Source organism: Rosa chinensis, chromosome 4 (genome assembly GCF_002994745.2).
Source record: "Rosa chinensis cultivar Old Blush chromosome 4, RchiOBHm-V2, whole genome shotgun sequence".
Lineage (NCBI taxonomy): Eukaryota > Viridiplantae > Streptophyta > Magnoliopsida > Rosales > Rosaceae > Rosa > Rosa chinensis.
Genome location: NC_037091.1, coordinates 19,448,355 through 19,469,215, shown reverse-complemented (window position 1 = coordinate 19,469,215; position 20,861 = coordinate 19,448,355). Strand labels below are relative to the sequence as shown.

The window sequence follows — 20,861 nt, the reverse complement described above, 5'->3', positions numbered from 1 at the left end:
ACTTTTGAATATCAGCAGATTTGAATGGATAATTTTAAATCTTAATTGAATACATCAATATTTTAAAGGACTGTTTAAAATCTCAGTTGAATACCTAGATACTTCTAAAATACAAAAAAATCTTGTATACTCTAAAATGGATACATCTCCCTTAGTTAAAATTTTTTTTTTTCGTTATTGCTTTTATTAATGTTGTTAGCTTATGAATTTCGTAACAAAAGACACAGCAAGATCAATAAATCATATACTAGTTGTTAGAAAATTGTTTAATCGACCAGGCTACCAAGGTATCAACAAAAATAGTTAATTAATTTTGCACCCAGAATTGCAGTCCCGGCATGGCTCCGCCACTTAACAGCTACCCTATACGGAAAAGCCTAGAATTTGTAGCTCTTGAACAAACTGAGCTACTCTCTACCATACTTCCGGAGTGTCTTCTCGTTCGGATTGCCATATTTCGAGAGTTTCACTTAAGAAACATGATCTGTGAAAAAATTCTTCTAATACTTACCACACAAGTTTAGTGATGAAAAAATTATTTCAGTGGTGGACTGAAATAATTTACACTTACAATACCAGGAGTAATGAACGCACAACATCGAAAAAAAAGTACATAATTTTATGCAAAAAAAAAAAAAATCAGTACAATTGTCAAACCACGCTGGCATAATGTACTAATTAACATTATGCAGGGTTACTATAAATAGAAGAAATATTCTCGATTAAGAAATTTTGTAGAAAAAAAAAAAAAGAATCGTATGTGGTAGGCATCATTTTGTTCTAGCCCATTTAAATGGATATGTTGAGAATAATAAGAAATCCACTAACAAATTATGAAAGAAGTCTCACAATATGATTCCGATATCCCTAATTATATGGAAAATGACTCTTGCATGGTGTCACAGTTTTGACAGTTTGGTAACTGGTAAAAAAAGGTTGACTACTTGGTAGCTGGATTTATTCGCCATTTTATCACATGATACTTCAAATTATTGTCTTTGAATTCAACCTGAAATAGCAAAACAGTTAAATGAGCCTAAATAATAATTTTCTCTTGAATTTTACTAAAAACGTGACATTTGTTGTCACTCGCTCATCACTCTGTGGTGTGGTGGTGTGTGCAGCCAGATCATTTTCTTTTGATTGAGGCTTTGATTGAAGTACAAATTAATGGTCAAATAGAGAAAAGATTCTCTACCCGTAGTCCACTTTTTCCGCTTAGGTACCAAAATTCTCAAACTGTGATGCGCGCATAGGGGTGATTTACCCCATGTATATGTAAATTAAGTTTTTTTTTTTTTTTTTTTTGTGGTAAAATGAGTAAAGATGGATAAGAAAACAAAAGCACATGTAAATGATCATCGATTTGACAAAAATGAAGACCAAAATGTTATATAGATGTATAGTGTGTGTGCCTCTGGTAAATCATTGATTCCTTTATTAATATCTGTACACCTTGATTAGGCTTTTGACTCCTAGTGCACCATCTTCTTTTTCCTCTTGGTCTTCGGACGCCTCAGAAAATTTAACCATTCTTTCAAACAAAATCACCAAGTAGTAGAATTGTAGATGAATGCAGATTTGTGTGCGCGCCAAATATTTCACTCTTTTAAGTTAAGAGTTAATTACTGTTTACTCCATGTACTTATAGGGTTTCGTCATTTCAGTCCCTGACCTTCGAATTTCACCTAAAAAGTTCCTAAACTCTCAATTTCCTCCCAATTAGTCCCTGCCGTCAAATTTCAGTCAAAGACCCCGTTATTTTGCTGACGTGTCATTAATTTCAAGCTAAAATGTCTATTATACCCTTATTTACTCTTTTTTAATTTTTTTTTCTTTTCTCTTTTTTTTTTTTTTTTTTTTTTTTTCTTTTTACCTCTTCTTCTTCTAGCTCTCTCTTCTCTTCTTTTTATCTCCGCCATCACCCCAATCTGCCATGGCTAAGCCAGCCACCCAAGTCATCTCCATCTAACGAGCACACTTCGTGCTTGTCGCCGCCAATAGAGAATCCAGTATGTGTATCCGATCGGGGTCGATCAATTTGACCCAATCTTAATCCACCCAGATCCAAGATTCCTCTCCTCCACCACCATAGACCTAGAGCCCCCGTCATTGCTCTGATAAAAAACAAATGGCGGCTTCCTCATTCGGCCTGCCATAGCCCTAGTTCCGGTCCGAGGTCAAGTCGGTTAGGCTCCGCCGCGACCGAATCGTAGTTGTTCCCGATTCCATGAAACTTCCCTCCTTCTTCTTCAAATTCCTTATCGAGATTTGAGAAATCCCAGTTGTATTGGTAAATCGACTCCAACCAATAACGCCGCCTTCCATAGATTTTGAAGGTTGTTCTGGTCTTCTACGTATTCCGGTTCAGGCTGAGGCTGTGAGGCCTTGATGCTCTTGGCACGTGTGGTTGTGGCTTTGGGTTTGATGGGCCTTTTTCTTGGCTCCTTACCTCATTGTAAGGTTTGAATTTCGGACAGAGAGAGGCTGTGGAGAATTTGGGGTTTGGTGAAGGTGTTTGTTTTGGTTTTGGCCAGTAACCCGACCTGTGGTATGATGCCATGCGGTGGCGCGACGAGCTCGTGATCTAGGTTTTCAGTTGAGGCCAAAGCTCTTGGTTTGATTCAGAGCTTTGGGATATTGTATTTCAATTTATAGATTTGAGATGATTGTTGCTTCATTTACTGGTTTGGTTGCAATTAAATTATAAACGTGAGTTTATCTTGTTTTTACTTCTCTTGCAAATGGTGGAGGTGGTGGGTGGCGTTGGCGTTGGTGAAGGAGGAGAGGAGGTGGTGGTGTTGGCGTTAGTGAAAGAGAGGAGGAAGAGGTGGTGTTTGTTGTTTGGGAGGTGAATGAGGTGGTGGTGGTGGTGTTGCCATTGCCGTTGGTGAAGGAGGAGAGAAGGAAGAGGTGGTGTTTGGGAGGTGAGAAAGGAGGAAGATGTGGTGGTGGTGTTGGCGTTGGCGTTGTCGTTGGTGAAGGAGGAGAGGAGGAAGAGGTGGTGGTGGTGTTTGGGAGCTGACACTACACCAAAAACGTTAACATACAACACTTTTTGCACAACGAAAAAAAAAAAGTGTTGTGTGATGAAGGAAAGTGAATCACACAACATGTTTACTAAACTTGCGTTGTATAAGGTGGTTAAAATTTTGAAGTTTTTGTTTAGAAGGTCATTGCACAACGTTTACAAGAATAATCTGTTGTCTGAATCGTAAAAAAAATAGCAGCAGATTTCCCTCCTAGATCAACTCAAATTTGGCTCCCAAATTGTACAACAGTTTAGTTACTTGTGTTGTCGGAGTATACTTGCAAATCATCATACAATGGTTTTTAATGTGCTGTTGTGCAAGTGAGTGGCTAAATTTGGAGAAGTCACCAAAATGGCATTCATTCTCCCCCCAAAACAAGCAAATTTGGCATCAATGGTTTGTCATGCTTGCAAGTTCCTACAATATAATGAACTATTTCTGTTGTGTGATTGATAAATGCCTAGCCTCAGCGCCAAAACTGAAATTTTGATTGCACAAGCGGGAAATTCCCATCTTTGTTCTCTTAGCTTTGCTACACTTCAGACAACATATACAACTCTATATGTTGTCTGAGTAATTAAAAAAAAAATTTAATGCGTGGTGCTTTAGACAACTCAAGGGCACCATTACACACTTTACCATGTTAGCCGTTTTACAAGTCTCAGAGCAAAATTCTCAGAGCCTTTCTTCACTTCGAGCAAAATCCCAAGTCTAATCTCTCACTCCCACTTTGGCTTTAGATCGTTTTCAGCTAGAAAACTTCCACACTTCCCCTCTCTCATTTCACTCCCCTCTCTGCGATTCTTTGAGTTGCAAACCCTAACCCCCTCTTTTCTTTATTTTCGAATTTCAAGATGCGTGTAATTCTCCTTTCTCCATTATCTTGATTTCAGATTAGGGTTCTTCATACTGAAAAAAGGAGGTTCTTTGATCTGCTAGTTCTGCGTATTGGGAAGAAGAAGTTCATCAAGGAATGTGAAGGCTGGGTCTTCGAAACCTCCAGTAGATCTCACAAGTTAGTGGCCAGGGCATCGAAGAGATTCAATGAGATCAAGAAAGTAGATTAGGGTTTGGGAAAATAAGGAGGACCAGTTCATAAGGGCTCTATCGTCTGCCTCACCCAATTGACCTGCACCACCGTACAAATCCGCAGGTATGTACTAGCTCTCTTCCTTCCTTTTTGAAATTTGATGCTTTTTTGGTCAAATTGTAATTGATGTTAGATGGTGCAGCATCTACTTCATCAGCTCTAATCGTGCTAGATCAACTAGGATTGGGGTTTTCTTTGATTGAGTCTATTGGGTTTTGAAGATAATCGTGCTAAATCAACCAGGTAAGGGGTTTTCTTTGATTGAATTTTGCTTAGGATTCATTTGGCCGTTTTGGGTTTGGTTTGATGATCGAGGATATTGAACTATATTATTCTGGTATAACCGAAATTCCCTCTTCTTCTTCTTCTTCTTCTCACCTTGAGACTTGGATATAGATATGGCAGCCATGCTGATTTCCGTGAGTCCATTTCTCATTTCCTTTATTTTTTTCAATTATAGTCCATTTCTCACCTTGAAACTTGGATACAAATATGGCAGCCATCTTTATTTCCGGTTGGATAACGTAAACCTATGCCCTGCTAGTTGTTAAGACAGAGGACAAGGGAAGAAGGCAATTATAGAACCACACAACTATCTTGCCTCCTTGAACACTATGCCTACAAACCTAGCTTTATACAATATTATTAGCTTATCCCACATTGTCAAAAAAAACGTATTTTGGTGCCATAAGCTTTGGAAACTAATACTTAATAGTTAATACTATTATTATAAGACAATTCTCTACTGCTACAACAACCAAATATCTGCTTATTTCATTCCTGTTTGCTAACAAACACCAATCCACTCATTGACAAAAGTTTCTCTTCTAATTGAGACAGGCCATTCTGTTTGCCACCTAAAACTCTGATACTCAATGTTCAGTTTTTTTCGTTCTTCTATCTTGTTTGTTTGGTTTGTTTGGATTTGTTTGCCCTGTTATCCGAATTCATTTCAAATGAGGAAGTTTTTCACTGTAGGGTCTACACATTAGCAGTATATCATTCCTATTTGATGTAGATGTGACACAGGATGCCTTCTATATAGTTTATCCATATTTATACATTCAATCATTCATGTTATGCGATAATCAAATAGAAAGCCCCAATTAGGGAAAGGTCGAGTGTTGAACTATTTTCATGATTCTGTGGTTAACTATTTTAGAACTTGAGCTAGGGAAGGATCTGATGTGTTCATATTATATGTTTATCATGTTTAACTAAAGTATGTTTTGTACTCTTAGGATTCCATGACATACGTGACTGATTGAACAGTTGGGAAATAATTGAACTGGGGAGACCGACTTATAAGTACTCTCTTGCTTTGTAACATTTGATTTTCAAAGGAACCTAAAGTATCTGAGGAAGGGCTTCTTGATGCTATTCAGCAGGATTACTTCCCATCTGCCTCCATAGAGGTAGCGAAGACAGATTATCAGTACTTTGAATTTTGGATTTTCTTGTTTTAAAATTAAAAAGGGGTTTGGTTTGAAGGAAAGCCACCAGTCATCATTAATGATTATATAGCTAGGCTCCTTCAAGTTATCACATTACCACTTTCAGAAGGAAAGCCACCAGTCATCAATAATCTGAATTTGTATTTAGTTAACCTTTTTTGTTCTTTCCTTTTCAGAGTTTTGAATTACCTCTTTCAGAATCAAAAAGGGTTGGGTCTGAAGGAAAGGCACTAGTCATCACTGATGATTGTATAAGCTGCAGTAAGGTATACATTGCATGCTTTCCTTTTCCTGATTTATGGCAACTGGTGGTTCATTTATGCTGTTTATTATGCTAGCAGGGGGTATAGGAATTGCTACTATGATAATTGGTGGATCCCATGAAAAGGTATTAACTTTCAAGCATACAAGTCTCTTTTTTCACATTTTCTTTTAGATTGTTAGATAGGAAAAAATATTATAGATTGCTTATTAGATAAGATTGTTTTTCTATTGAATTGTAGGACTTTGTACCATTATTGAATGTGGTATTTGATCAGATGGTTTGTACGCATTTCTGGACTATAAGTTAGTCATTTAATAATTCAATCTCTGTGCAGCACATGCAAGAGCTTATCCTTTATCTCCAATTTGGACTATGGTGTAGCATCATCAATTAGTCTTGGTAAGTATGAGTTATGTTCAATACCTCTTCGACTCTTTTCGGTATGTTCACTTTTCACTTTCCTAGGGATTGCTTTTGATATGATCACTTTTGGGTTTATTTTGGTTTATGTATTCTGTGTTAATTTCAATTCCAATATCTTTTTGGAACAAGGGTTACTAGTAAAACTTCTGTGAATTGAACAAACAATTTCAGTGAACCTTATAGCTGATTCTTGGTTAGAAGAATCTGTTGTATGTGGTCTGATCTTGGTTGCCTTTTCCATTACAATCTAAAAGAGCCTCTTCTAATACTGGAGAGGCTATGGTTTACTGGACAAATAGAATTGAGAGGTTATGAAATAACTTTCATAACTTCCTGGACCTCATGAGTGATCAACGAGCTCTAAACCGCCTCTCCTTTTATTTAATATTTTCAAATCGATTGATAGATAGCCTGATCTGTTCTGATAGATTGAAAGAGTAGGAATGGATAGAGAGGGAATGCATCAATAATAAGGGGTCTTTGATATCTTGCCTTGGTCTAGTGGTTTCATGTTTTGAGTAAATAAAACAAGACATTCCTACAGATATTTGTACTTTTAAAAGTCTGATTTGATAAAGTTTTTTGCTTCTCAACAAAAAGTTTGTATAAAAGATTTCTGTTACCTCATATTAGTTGTTTCTCTTCATCTAATTAGCCAAACCATTGAGGCCATATATAGATTCATTTTCTTGCAGCTTTCACTAGGATCATGTTGCATCGCAGCCTACCTTGCATTCTTGCAGTTCCTGATTTTGGTTTCCCAAGTAATTTTGTTGTTGATGCTTTCCTTTATGTCCAGGTAATTGCTCCTCTTACGCAGCATTCCCCGACCAAGTTTGGGGGTTAGATTATGTTAAAAGGTCTACTCGGCTGGACAGGTAGCTTTTACTTATTCATAATGCCATTAGATATCACGTTTTATATATGGCTACCGTCATCTTGTGTATGTAAACTGATAGTATTCTTGGCTTTTCAGAACTTATATATAGTTATAATGTGTATCTTGTAGCATATATATGAAGCTAGTTGGAAAAATTTTGTTGCTCTTTTAAGTGGAAAATTGTGTTGCCCACCAAGCATGATTCAACCTGGGGCTGTAAAGTTATGAAAGTATTGACTAATCATTGATTTTTCAATAGGTACCATTGCCCAGATCGTGAGAACCCCGCTGAGATTTTAGCTGATCTTATATCTATTGACTACAGCTCTGCTGAAAGTGTCTACTCCTCTCAGAAAAGAAAGATGCTCTTGTTGAATCATTTTCACAACAATCATCACTAGTTCTATATGCAACTCCGATTACATTAAGGGAAATCTCCAAGAACAGCACCGGGTTAAGCAGGAATAGTAGAGTTCAGAAAGGAGATTGGTGGAGGCAATTCTGGTTGCTCCTAAGATTTAAATCTGCTCACTAATAGATTTAAATCTCTTACTATTTGAACATATATAGGCAACAACTATAAATCTTGTGGGGTGAGGATGTATTCAAAGATGGGCATACAATCAGCTTCTACATGGAGCCTAAAGCGTTTAGATTACTCATTTGATGGTTTACAATGTTTGTATTTGATGAACTACTGTTCATTTCATAAATGGACCAAATGAATGCACAATCTAATTCCAGAATGGGATGTTCAAATGATCACACAACAGATTAGATATATATAATGATCACTGCATGTTGTCTGAATGGCCAAAAATGGGACAGAAACACATTGTAATCAGTCATATCACACATCGGTTTTTAACAAATCAGTGTCTTCTAATTTATACTCAGACAACATAATTAATTGAACTATGGTGTCCTAAAACTTAATCACACAACAGAATTAATTGAACTCTGTTGTCCTAAAGTTAATCACACAACAGATATAATCCAAGAACTGAAGTTTGAAGATCAATCAGACAACAGACAAAATAAAAATATGTTGTCTGACACGCTTAACATACAACAGCTTAAAACTGGCACTGTTGTCTGAAGACAGCGCCTCAACTGCTGCGCAGCTGCCCTTGGCATCTGCCGAGCTATCACACAACAGTTATAACACATACCTGTTATCTGTGTGTTTATTAGACAACTGTGTTCCACCATTGTCTGATTTTTCATTAGACAACGGCTCACTCTACAACGGTGGGACTCCAAATCCCACAACGGTGGGACTCCAAATCCCACAACGGTGGGACTCCAAATCCCACAACGGTTTTCTGCCGTTGTCTGATAAGATTTTTGGTGTAGTGTGAGAGAGTGCGAGAGAATGGAAGAGGAAGTAAACAGAAAAATAAAAATAAACAGAAATTTTTTTAACTGAGGGTAAAATAGACATTTCGGCATAAAATGGCTGCCACGTCAGCAACTTAAAAGAGAAATTGACGGAAAATTGATAGCAGGGACGAATTGGGAGGAAATTGAGAGTTCAGGGACTTTTTAGGTGAAATTCAAAGGTCGGGGACTGAAACGATGAAACCCTATAAGTATAGGGAATAAGCATTATTTAATCCTTAATCCTTAAGTTAATTATATTTATAGGTGAACTATGAGAGTTCTAGAGCAAGCAGTTTTTGAAATACATTTAATTGGTTCTCATCTACTTCAAGCTAGCGTTAGAAACATGGCCGCCCAGAAGGCTAGTAGTTGTTGGTTTTAGAGTAATTATCCTATAGTCATTTTGGCGATGCAGGCCAATAGAATTGCGGCAATTCGGTGGGGTTCAGTACAATGGATAAAAAAGAAAATGAATGTTTTCTAAATCGATCAATTAGTAAGATGCTTTTACTGCACGAACCAATCAAACTAGCCCAGACCACAATAAATGTGGTGGTTTGGGAATATATAATAATTTTCTAAGTTTAGATAGAGTTTCATGTTTTTCTCCTAATTCGAACTTATCTTATAAGCAAGTGCACTACATAGGTCTTGGTTGTCTGCTAGGTAGGCCTATAAAATGACAGGGCCGGGCAAGCCCGACTCTGAAAATTGATATAAATGGAAAGATACGATCCATTAAAAATTGGCCTAAATGAAAAGATATGATCCAGGTTAAGTTGGATTTTCTAACGAAGAGGAAGGCTTTTTGAGCCAGTGATGCTGACACCTCTTAAAATAAAACTTATTGCCTAATGAATCTTCATTAGAAAGTGTGATGAGAAAAAAAGATGGTAATCTCGCCTTATGGAGCAATGCTTCTCACAAAACGCCCTGAAATGACTACGAGGAGACATATTCTCTTGTAGTGGATGTTATTAAACTCCATTACCTTATCAGTTTGGTAGTTTCCGAATAACTGAATATGCAGCTTTCGAATGTGGTCACTACATATCTTTATAGGGATCTAGATACAGAATATACATGAAGGTTCCTGGTGGACTTCATTCACCCAAGTCAAGTGGCTCTAGACCACAGAGCGCGTTTGCAATGAGGTTGAAATGCTCACTAAAGTGACTACTTGATTGGGAAGGGATATGCTCACATGTTTCTATTACAAGTTTCGGATTCTATCGCAATTCATGTTGGTGACATGATCTTCATTGGAAGCCCTTAAAGAGTTAAGGGAAATCGCTGAACACTTGAAATCCAAGTTTAAGATGAATGTTTTTCGGAGAACACGATTATGTCTCGGTTTGGAACTTAAGCACCGTGTTGATGGATGCTTAGGCATTTTGACAAGGTCAAGTCTTCAAGCACGCCCATGATTGTCTATAGTCTTAGTCCTAGAAAGGGTTCTCTTCATCCGAAGGATGATGTCGAAGATGTGCTAGAGGCAGAAGGGCGCTACTTGAGTGCAATAGGTGCATTATTGTACTTAGCTAAATGCACAAGACCGAACATCTCATTTACAGTGAACTTGTTAGCTAGATATAGCTCTGCGCCAACGCGATGTCATTGGACTAGTGTAAAAGATATCTTTTGATACTTGATGTGTACGATTGATATGGGCATGCTCTATCCCTACAGAGCTATGATAGATTTGGACCCATCAAACACCAGGAACGCCGCCAACACTGGCCTGCTTCCTTTATCCCCATCCCAAACTGACATTAGCGTTTTGGAAGGTTTTGCTGATGCTGGGTATCTCTCTGACCCACACAAAAGGTCATTCTCAAACTGGTTATGTGTTCACCATGGGTAAGAGTAAGTCCACGATATTTTGGAGGTCTATAAAGCAGACCCTAGTCGTTATATTTTTGAATCATGCAGAGATTATTGCTCTTCACGAAGTAGATGGTGAATGTATATGGATTGGATCCATAATTACGTATGGTCGAAGCAATTGTGATTTGAAGTCTACAACAAGATGAGCCTACGAGAATTTATGAGGATAATACTGCTCGTATTGAATGAATGAAGTAAGGCTATATCAAAGGCAACACAACCAAGCATAATAAGTAAAAACAGATTCTCCTCAAGATCAAAGTGAATTAAGTTTGATTTGAGGACAATGTGGCAGACTTGCTCACTAAGTCATTGCCCAATTCCACTTTTGAGAAACACGTTGGTAGCATTGTTTGTGGAAGTTATCCGAACACCCATGACTGTAGTCATCAAGGGGAGATGTAGACATTAGGGGGAGATGTCTACATGTTTGGTCTCGAAACGTGAAGGGTGTGTTGTACTCTTTTTCTCCTTCGACCGAGGTTATTTTTGTCTCAATGAGTTTTTGTTACTCGACAAGGCTTCTGACGAGGCAATGAGAAGAACACAACGTTTGGGCAACAGAAATGGGAGTGTTTAAGGACACCTAGTTTGTGTGTCTGGCTTAAACTCTGATTACTTGTTTGACTTGTAATAGGGTTAGTCTTACGGATATTTAGAGATATTTCAATTATTGTATGATTTAGTTACTTTGTAAGACGCAAATTCTTTGTTTGTAATCCTCTATATAAAGAGGCCCTTATTATCAATGAAAGTACAACTTATTCTCTCCCAATTCCAGTTTTTCTAAAACATATTGTAATATGTACACGAGCATTCATGTATTCCTGTTTCGTTCCCTTTATCGATCGGGGAAAGTCATAAACAAGGATACAATCAGTTTGACGTTATGACTTGTGACCACGCTAGATGTCATGTACAAGGACAAAACTTGATTGAGACAAAGGACCAAAAAAGTGAAGGCATGAAAGTCTTCCAGTGTAACTTCAAACCGTAAACACTAGCACACATTTTATTGGATGTTAAAGCCACTGCTGAACTTGAGACACCTTGTATTCTTTGCTTTGAGCAAGACATATGGACTTTGACTGAGGAACAAAAAAATATCCCCTTTTCTTTGGCAAAGAACAAAAAAATCTGAAATACACGTTTGGAATCATGCTAGTGATTTCTCACAGTCGCTTATTCCTCGTAAGGTGATCAAGTTCGACCATCTAGGTCGATCATTTACAGCAGGGTTGAGGGAAACATCAAGATAACCATCAAGATTATACTCCTTTGGTAAAGAAATCACCAACACTACATGCTCCCTGCTTCTCACTCTTCAGCCAAATATATATTTTGTTGTTGATGGTTACGACAAACTTAAGTATTTGATGTTAATGTTGATCGATGCAACCCAGAAGCATACAGACTTATTGCAAATTTGCAATCCATATTGCTCCAGAGGGTGACAACAGCTTCAAGACACCTTGTAGGTTTAGTTGAGAAAGAAGTAGTCATGTATTTCAAACTTAATTTGTCTGTGATAGTACATCAATATCTTTGTGGGGATTAAACTTTTTATGATGCCGGTCGAATTGTATATTGTATAAGTGTATAACCAAGATAGTATACCTTCTCATAATTATGGTGTCTATGACGCCGAAATTCAATAAATTTAATTTCAATCTTACATTATAGATGCTAAGAATCACCCACTCTTTGAGTTGTACCACCATTTCAAGCAAGCCTGGTTGTTGTCTAACACTACTCTACATACATAATGTATGACAAATGGGGATAATATTTTAAAGAAGTGTATGTGTCATGTTTAAGGATTCATGAAAGAGAGTCGTCAATTCCACTCATCAGACCAGCTTATTATATTGCTGTGGGTTTTGAGTTCTGCAAATCACATAATAGTTGAGTTCTGTACTTCCAAGTAATGTCATGGAGTTAATTCTGAATTTGTGAATGTAATGACTACAGGATTTTGCATCCTTACAGTATAAATTCAAAGGTGTTTCCTCATAAATTTAATCCCAGAGGACTATATAGCAAGAATCAAGTTTTTACTAAGAAGTAAGAACAAAAGGAACCAAGTACCTGTGTTATATGACAAGCCAACAAACAGCACATTTAACTTGAACAATTGCACAATTTCATAAAAAAATGCAATGCAGTAATCATTCTATACTGAACCAGATAGTTCACATTGGGACACTTTCAAGAAATTCCAACATCATTTGATGGAATGCGAGAGGGGATGCATACATAATCTCATTGTTCTATATAATAAGGGAACAGATCATGAGTCATGACTGCTGACCAGCACAGCTTGAGGAGTTGTACAATCAAAACCCCACATGTCTATATTGCCTATAATATACATGATTGAGAGACGTGACATTTTGCAAGAAAATGAAAGAGAATCAGGAAAGACTTACTTCAGCCTACTGAAGTAGACGCTATTTCAATCTCGTATTTTTTCATGATGGGAGTCTCACAAACAATGTTATATCCAGTTATTGTTTGAGAGGAATCCGCTGCCATGATAGGAGTGTCTGGCATCAAGTGCTGAAATGGATTAATTGAAGGTCTAGGAATCTCAAATTCTCCTTCCAACATTTTCACCACAACTCATTAAGGGCCTCAACTCGGACCTATACTGAACACACCAGATAGCTTACCTTTAACATTCTCTCTGCTGCCTCTCTATCTTTTTCCTCTATATCACACACTGCCATTAGTTCTCTAGTTCACCAGCTTCAAACTTCTTCCATCCCCACCTTGGAAACCAGTATTGGCTTTCTGTAAGATTAAGGTCAAGGTTCCTTCTTCTACCTATAATCTCGAATAACAGCATTCCAAAGCTGTACACATCACATTTGTGGGTTATAGGAAGCCCCAGCCAAAGTTCTGGTGCAGCATAACCAGGAGTTCCCCTCCCACCTGTCATTGATATATGAGTATTCTCCCTGTTGCACAGCTTGGCCAAACTGAAATCAGCAACTTTAGGGAAGAAATTCACATCCAAAAGAATATTTCCAGGTTTTATATCGTAGTGGACTATTCGCTGCTGGCATTCTTCGTGCAAGTAAGCAATCCCTCTAGCTGTCCCAACTGCAATTTCATGAAGCTTTTCGAATCCTAAGATCTTGTTTCCATGGAAAAGAAACTTGTCAAGAGAACCATTTGACATATACTCATAAACAAGCGCTCTGTGGGGTCTCTCAAAGCAGAAACCATGGAGACGAACCAAATTGACATGATGAATCCTGCCAAGTGTACTAACTTCCGCCATGAATTGCTCATCAATTGTCTTGTTCGAGGTACCACCTAGAACCTTCACTGCCACAAGCGTTCCATTACTATATACACCTTTATAAACTGAACCAAACCCTCCTGAACCCAACAAGTTGATAAAGTTATCAGTTGCAATCCGAAGTTGTAGAGAAGTAAACCTGATGGGCTTCTCTCTTTCCATATCATTTAGAAAATTGTCCATTGTGAGTGTCGGATCATAAGAGCTGCTACCTTTCTGATCACGTCGATTCCTCCATACTTCAACTGTGATAGCAATCATCAGACAGACTACTGCTAAATGTAACAAAACAATGAAAACCCATTAGCTCTTCTATTTCTTTTAAATAACGTACGATTAATTAACAAGTAACTATATATTAGAAGGCAGAAAGAGAAAAAGACAGCATACCTAATGCTACAAGAACAATGGCAACTACTGCACCTCCAAAGTAACTCACAACGAAAGCGACAGTGGCAACGGCAACGAAAACGGCAAGGGCAACAACTACGGCAACCGCAACCACAACGGCACTATAATTTCTCGACATTATTCAGGAGATAGATAACGAGTATACATAGTATTCAACAAACTTGCAGATTGTTAGGGTCGAAACCCTAGCAGAGTTTTCATAGATAGCCTTTCAAAATGGTTACAACTCGAATTATATAGCTCATACTGCTCTGCTCACACAAACAGCGACACGTGTCAACCATGAGGACGAAATAAGCAATTAACCAAATGACTTGTAATTAACCCTAATGCAACCGAGGACTCCTAGCGGTAACAGGAAAACACAGAAAATGGGTTAATTTCATAACACAGATTTACAAAGAGTCGCAGAATTTAGATTTAAATTACAAAAGACATAGACTATGTCTATTTAAAGAAGATGAAAAACAAGGCATGAGGAGTATTAGACAGCTAGATGCCTAGATGAAGAGTGGACTATACGTTTATTTGACCACTGGAGGTCATGTTAAATCCGCGAAGACTTATAATACAATCGTACAAAGACTTGGAGAACACTTATATAAGTTAGAGCATTAAGACAAAATAGATTAAATTTCCAGCAATCTTATCCTTCAAAGTGTCAGGAATTCCTTGATTTGTTTTCATCCTAGTTTGACTTCGTCAACTGACGTGTTTTCTGACTATTAATTAATCAGCAAGGAAGACCAGAAAAACTCTACCGTAGACTCAAAAATTCTGTTTTTTTTTTTCCTTCTCTTAGAAAATATAAATGCTTTAATATAGGAATATGTTACTATCTTCCGAATCGTAGCCGTGAAACGACATCGTTGCAAAAGAAAGAAGAAAACAAAGAGAAATTAAGTAAATGAAAATTTTAGTATTCTTCAATGATGGTCTTGCAATACATCTCTGACGCAGTAATTTGGGTTTACAAGCAATAAACCCTAAAAAGATAAATCTGGAGTCCACCAGAGAATTTGAGAAAAAACTCTCATTTTATTATCAAGAACCTAAAACAAATGTAAGACTAGCCTAAAAATATTAAATCCCGAATTGGATAATTAAGACGATATATTTTGACCTAAATATGTTAGGGCTCACTAAAATGAGTCTTGAAGATCTTGTCGTTCCCATTCTAGAAAGATATCATGCCTCTCAAACTGACATTCTGGCCAAAAGTTGATCTAATTTAATTCACAATCAAAACCTGACTTTTCGCACGAGAAACCCGAAAAGTCCAAAACCAAATCTTCTTCAATATTCCATCAGCTAGTAACCTCATTACGTGTGATTTACCTATTTTTCAATCACTCTTCTTGATTCTACGCTACTTCTTTGCTTTTATGGTTTCTGACTAAATTGGGTCCATTCTCGTCCTACATCAATCTCAGTAGTTATTTAACAAGGTCATAAAGTCTAATAAGCCCACATCACAATAATTGTTGAAGAATGTTGACTTTTAATGTGCCTTGTTAAACTAGGTTTACTTTCTATTGTTGCAATAGGAGAGAAGATTCTAGATTCTTAAGTCAAGTTAGAATAGGAATTCTTATACTCCAAGATATTGTACTTTGTAATTCCTATATATAACGCTCCTATTATCAATGATAGACACACCAATTCTCTCTACAATCTCTCTTGCATCTTATTTCCTTAAATACGTTATCAACACTAGCCCTAACCCTGAAATCAAAGCCCAAAAACCAGAAAAATTTCCCCACGTACCATCAGCCTTGCTACCTACAGCCTATAAGCACCTAGCCCACGCTAGCCTCACTACCTATGTAGCCCAGCGCGCCCCTGTACCTTCTCCCACTAGCCTCACTACCTCTGCAGCCCAGGTCCGCACTCGCCCCTGCGCTCCCTTGCATCCGCACTCCCTCGTGCCGACCCGCTAGCCCCTTCTGCCTTGCTTGCGTCTTCCTAGCGCGCCCCCACGTTACCCCGTTAGTCCCGCTTCACCTTTCACCTGTTAGCCTCACCTCACATCTACCCAGTTAGCCTCGCTTCACCATCTGCCAGTTGGCCTCGCCTCACATCCACTTGGTTAGCCTCGCCTAGCCTCCTGCACATTAGTCTCGCTTGGTCTTCTCCGCTAGCCTCGCTTCAAGCTCCCGATTAGCCTCGCTTCAACACGCCTGCATCAACACGCGGTTGTTTCAAGCTTCAAAACATACAAGTCTTTACAATTAAAGTTCCTGCTTTCTGTACTTTAAATTTCTTTCTTTTTTCTCGGGGACTTGCAACCTCTCTTCTTCTTCATGCTGTTACATCCTTCGTTAGTCGGTGTGATTTTGGTCAAATTTGTAAGGGCAAATCCATCTCTTCAAGGATGGACAAAAAAAAAAATTGCAGAGGAAGAAGGAAGGAGAATAAGGAAATCATATTTGGGTACCCAAATTTGGGTGTCCAAATCAAACCTTGATATTGATGAGGGAGGGGGGAAGAAGAAGAATGAAGAAGAAGAAGGAGGAGAAGAAAATTAGATTTGGTGTCCAAATCAAACCTTGATATCGAGGAGGGAGGGAGGAAGAAGGAGAAGAAGGAAGAAGGAAGAAGAATAAGGAGAAGGGATACCCAAATTTGGGTGTCCGAATCAGAGAGACAGAGAGATAAAAACTCAAAATTACCCTTTGAAAATTAAAGAATTGCATAGGTTTAACGGGGTTATTGATGCCATGTACTAAGTGTGTCGGGATTGCAACTTCATGTACCGATCTTAATTCTTTGAAACCTGATGTACCGAACTTCGGAGGGGCCTATATGTCATGTATAGTTCTTGAAATTTTTCCAAGATATTATTATTAAACTTGACTACTTGAGTCTATATTTTTTTTTTGGGGAAAAAAATCACAAACAATGACTAAACTTTCACTACTAGAAAAACAGGTACTTCAACACAGATGGATTCTGTGTAAATACATTGAAATACACACGGAAATCTGTGTGTATGGGTAGTTTCACACAGTACAGTCACAGATTCAGAATTTGTACGTATTGCGAGCGTTGCTAAATCACTTTCACACGGAAAAGCTCGTCTGTGTGAGCTATATTAGGTGGGTCCCGTATGAATCCCAATTATATTAACTTCCAAATTTACAAACATTTGAATTTTTGTAATTTCCAGATTATTCAAATATTTAGATATTTATTTTTAGGTCCTCCATTTATTTTCATGTTGTTTTAGGTCCTTCATTGAAGTTTTGCAAATTTGGAGATCTTTCTTTCATCGTTCTTCATCGAGATTTTGCAAATCTGTGAAATTTTCCTTCATCATTCTTCATTGAAATTTTGCAAATCTGGGAATTTTTCCTTCAGCATTCTTCATTGAAATTTTGCAAATCTGGGAATTTTTTCTTCATCATTCTTCATTGAAAGTTTGCAAATCTAGGATCTTATTGCAGTAAATTATACACAAGTATTGGTACAAATAAGATCTAGTTTCAGCTACTCAATCTCTGACGCAATATTGATCAGTAAGTTTGAATTCAAATAAACAACAAACCAAAAGTGATTATATATACCTTTATGAATCTCTATTTGTTTGCCGTGGTCAATGGTGTCGATCTGTATTTCGTGAGAAAGAATCACAAGAAAGAGCTAAGTGAGGAAATTGAATTATGGATAACACAACAATAACTAGTCTTTCTTGCTAATCAACACCACAAAACATAAACCATTTAAAAGCAAAGAACATAGCTTGTTTCTTTTCCATTATTGAAGACGAAGACGAAAACCCATCAACGCAGCCTTCTTGCTTCTCTATCGGACTCGAGCAGGGTGAGGATGTCGCCCTCCCGGACAGGACCTTTGATGTTTCTCATGATGAACCGGTTCTGGTCGTCGAGAAACTTGACTCAAACTTGGGTCACCTGACCTCTAGATCCAGTCCGGCCCATCACCTTCACCACCAGGGTGTGCTTCACAATCGATTCCATGCTGAGATTTGGGAGCTCGAGACGAGGGTCTGGAGGAGGAGGAGGCATCTTGGCTTGGAGGTTAAAGGTTGGAGGCGGCTTGACTAGGTGTCTGGGTATGTATGTTAATATCCTAGCTCGCTATCCATTCTTGATAGAGAAAATCGGAGAGAGATGAGAAATCTATGAGAATGAGGGAGATGGAGAGAATATAGTCTTTACTCTTTCGATCGGAGATGCAGAATTAGAATTTTATTATTTATATTTTTACACAAATATCCGTGTGAAATATTAAGCTAGTATTATAATTTTATTATTTATATTTTTTACACAGATATCCGTGTGAAATTAAATAGGTATTATAATATTTATTATATTTTTACACAGATATCCGTGTGAATTAATATTTCACACTGAAAACTATTTGAATTTTTAATTTGCCATCTAACAACCTTATAGGAATTTCTAAGTTTGACTTTATTTGACACCAACTCTGTGTGTAAATTGACTTGTAAAATATTGAGTCTCAATCTGAACCCCTATGTAGCCACAATAGTTGGTGTGAAAAATATATAAACACGGATTTCCGGGTGTACTATAGCACTTTATACACGGATATTCATCCGTGTGAAGCTATGTGACAATACCATCCATGTTAAAGAACCTATTTTTCTAGTAGTGTTTAGCCCACTAATAACTTTCATACTTCAAGTTTCAAAAATATCAAATTTGTACTTTTTAGCCCATCCCAACATATATATTTAGAATCACTTTTACATTAACCCGATTAACTTTTGAAGGATAGAGTCGTCATTCTCTGCCTGTCCTCAACCTTATCCCTTTTTTCCAATTTGGGTCAGTCTCTCTCACAATGTTTAGAAAAAAAGAATCTCTTCCCACCTCTCAAACCGTATCTTCACTTAGAGAGATTCGATCCTTTCACTGGTTGAACAGAAGAAATCAGATCCGTACAAAAGAAAACAGAACATTCAATATTGTAATTGTATCCATGGTGGAAGCCAATTATTGGAGATATTTTTGTGTTGATGGGGAAGCCAATTACCTATATATTCAGGAAAACAAAAAGGTCCCCCTTCTGAAAGCTTTTCTTTTGTCATCTTTTTACACGATTATGACATAATGGAATCAAATTAATTATCAAGAAAGTGGCATTTGTTTTAGGGTTTCAATGTTTCTGTCTAGGGTTTGGTTGTTATTATTTATTTTTGTCTCCATCTGCAATTCTTTAATCTTTGTGTCCGATTGATGTCAGCAATGAAGTGGGTGATTGTGTTAAATGACTTAAGTTTAAGGTTTGTCCACTTGGTTACTTGTGTACTTCAATTCCTAGCTAATGGGTTCAGTTGTTGGCCTTAAATGAAGAAGGGACAAACCTGTGTTGGTGGTTGTTGGCTTGGTTTGTGATTTCGTTTAATTCCCTGCGGTTGGGGCCATGTGAATGATTTATGATATGAGATTAGGACTGTTACAGGGCATAATGTTGTAGCTGCTAGATTAGAGCTTAACTTAGGGATTGTGTTTTCATGCTCCGATTTTCAAGCACAATTGATAAGCAAATTAAACAACACAAATACTCCGAGCATAACGGTTCAGACATCAACACTAAATACTTGATTTTTTTTTTTAACAAGTACTGAAGATGCTCTGAATTGACACTGTCAACACAGACCCGTGGCAACAATTACTGGAAGTCCAATTTAAAGGAGGAGATAAAGTGAGAGCAAAAGATATGAGACATCTGCGTTCAATTTGGTTGCATGCCTGAATATTTGTATATATGTTGGAAGAAAATATGAAGATTAGGAGTAGAAGGAAGCCATGAGCCATTGGGTGATAAGGCTGTACTATCATGATTCTTCGATTAAGTGCCAAATTTCAATTCTCAGAGGTTCCTATTTATAAAGTAAAAGAGATTATTATTTTCTTATCTTTCGGACTGAGGAGTAAAAGAGTTAAAAAGACAGGGTAAGAAGCTTAAGAATGAGAAATTAATTTAAACTGCTGTCTGTATTTTTTTGGTCTAGTGTAAACTTGAGTCTTCTCTCTACCTTGAAGTCTTCCATTTCTTTTCAAAAGAAGAAAACAAGACCAAAAAATAAATACGTAGCACGTAATGCATGCCCACACTACCCAACCACGTCTTTTTCATTTTTCCTTTTCCTTTTTTCATGGTTTTAACCTTTAACGCTTAAAAGGCCCCAAACCCTAGTCTACTTCTAGATCGGCCGGCAGCGGGAGTCATTCCCTTCTCCGACCTTATGCAACGCCAAGTATCAGTCTCCCTTCTACGTCATCTGTTGATGACACTCAGAAGCCGACCATGTGTAGTGACCACTCAACTCAGGCCTAGTTCACTCATCATCTCTTGCCGGAAGGAAATAGGTGATGTGAGAGAGATGGATCGGTGCTTCGGCCTGGTCAGATTCAATGGTGATTGGGTGGAGAAATGGCCATGGTGGATCACGCCGAGGCGAGGATGCCTCAAATCTAGGCTGTACGCAGTTAGGAAGGACCGGAATATACAGTCTCGCAGCCAAGTGATGAGTGGGTGCGACCTTTGGACTAGGATCAAAGCGACCACACTCCGATTGATGGCGGCGCCGGCCTTTGCACCCCAACATGTGGAAGAGGCAGAGATAGCAGTCGTGCACAGTGAAGCGAATCAGACTTTGGCGCAGGTAGAACTAGGCTATAGGATGAACGGATCTGAGGCGATAACAGTGGCTGGCTCTGCTGCCCGGATTGGCAA

The 20,861-nt window shown here is 37.9% G+C and overlaps 2 pseudogenes; both read right to left on the bottom strand.

Moving 5' to 3' along the window:
• Positions 1-12,619: 12,619 nt before the first annotated feature.
• LOC112196629 lies at positions 12,620-14,535 on the bottom strand (annotated as a pseudogene).
• Positions 14,536-17,914: 3,379 nt separating this feature from the next.
• On the bottom strand, positions 17,915-18,174 carry LOC112196459 (annotated as a pseudogene).
• Positions 18,175-20,861: the final 2,687 nt, after the last annotated feature.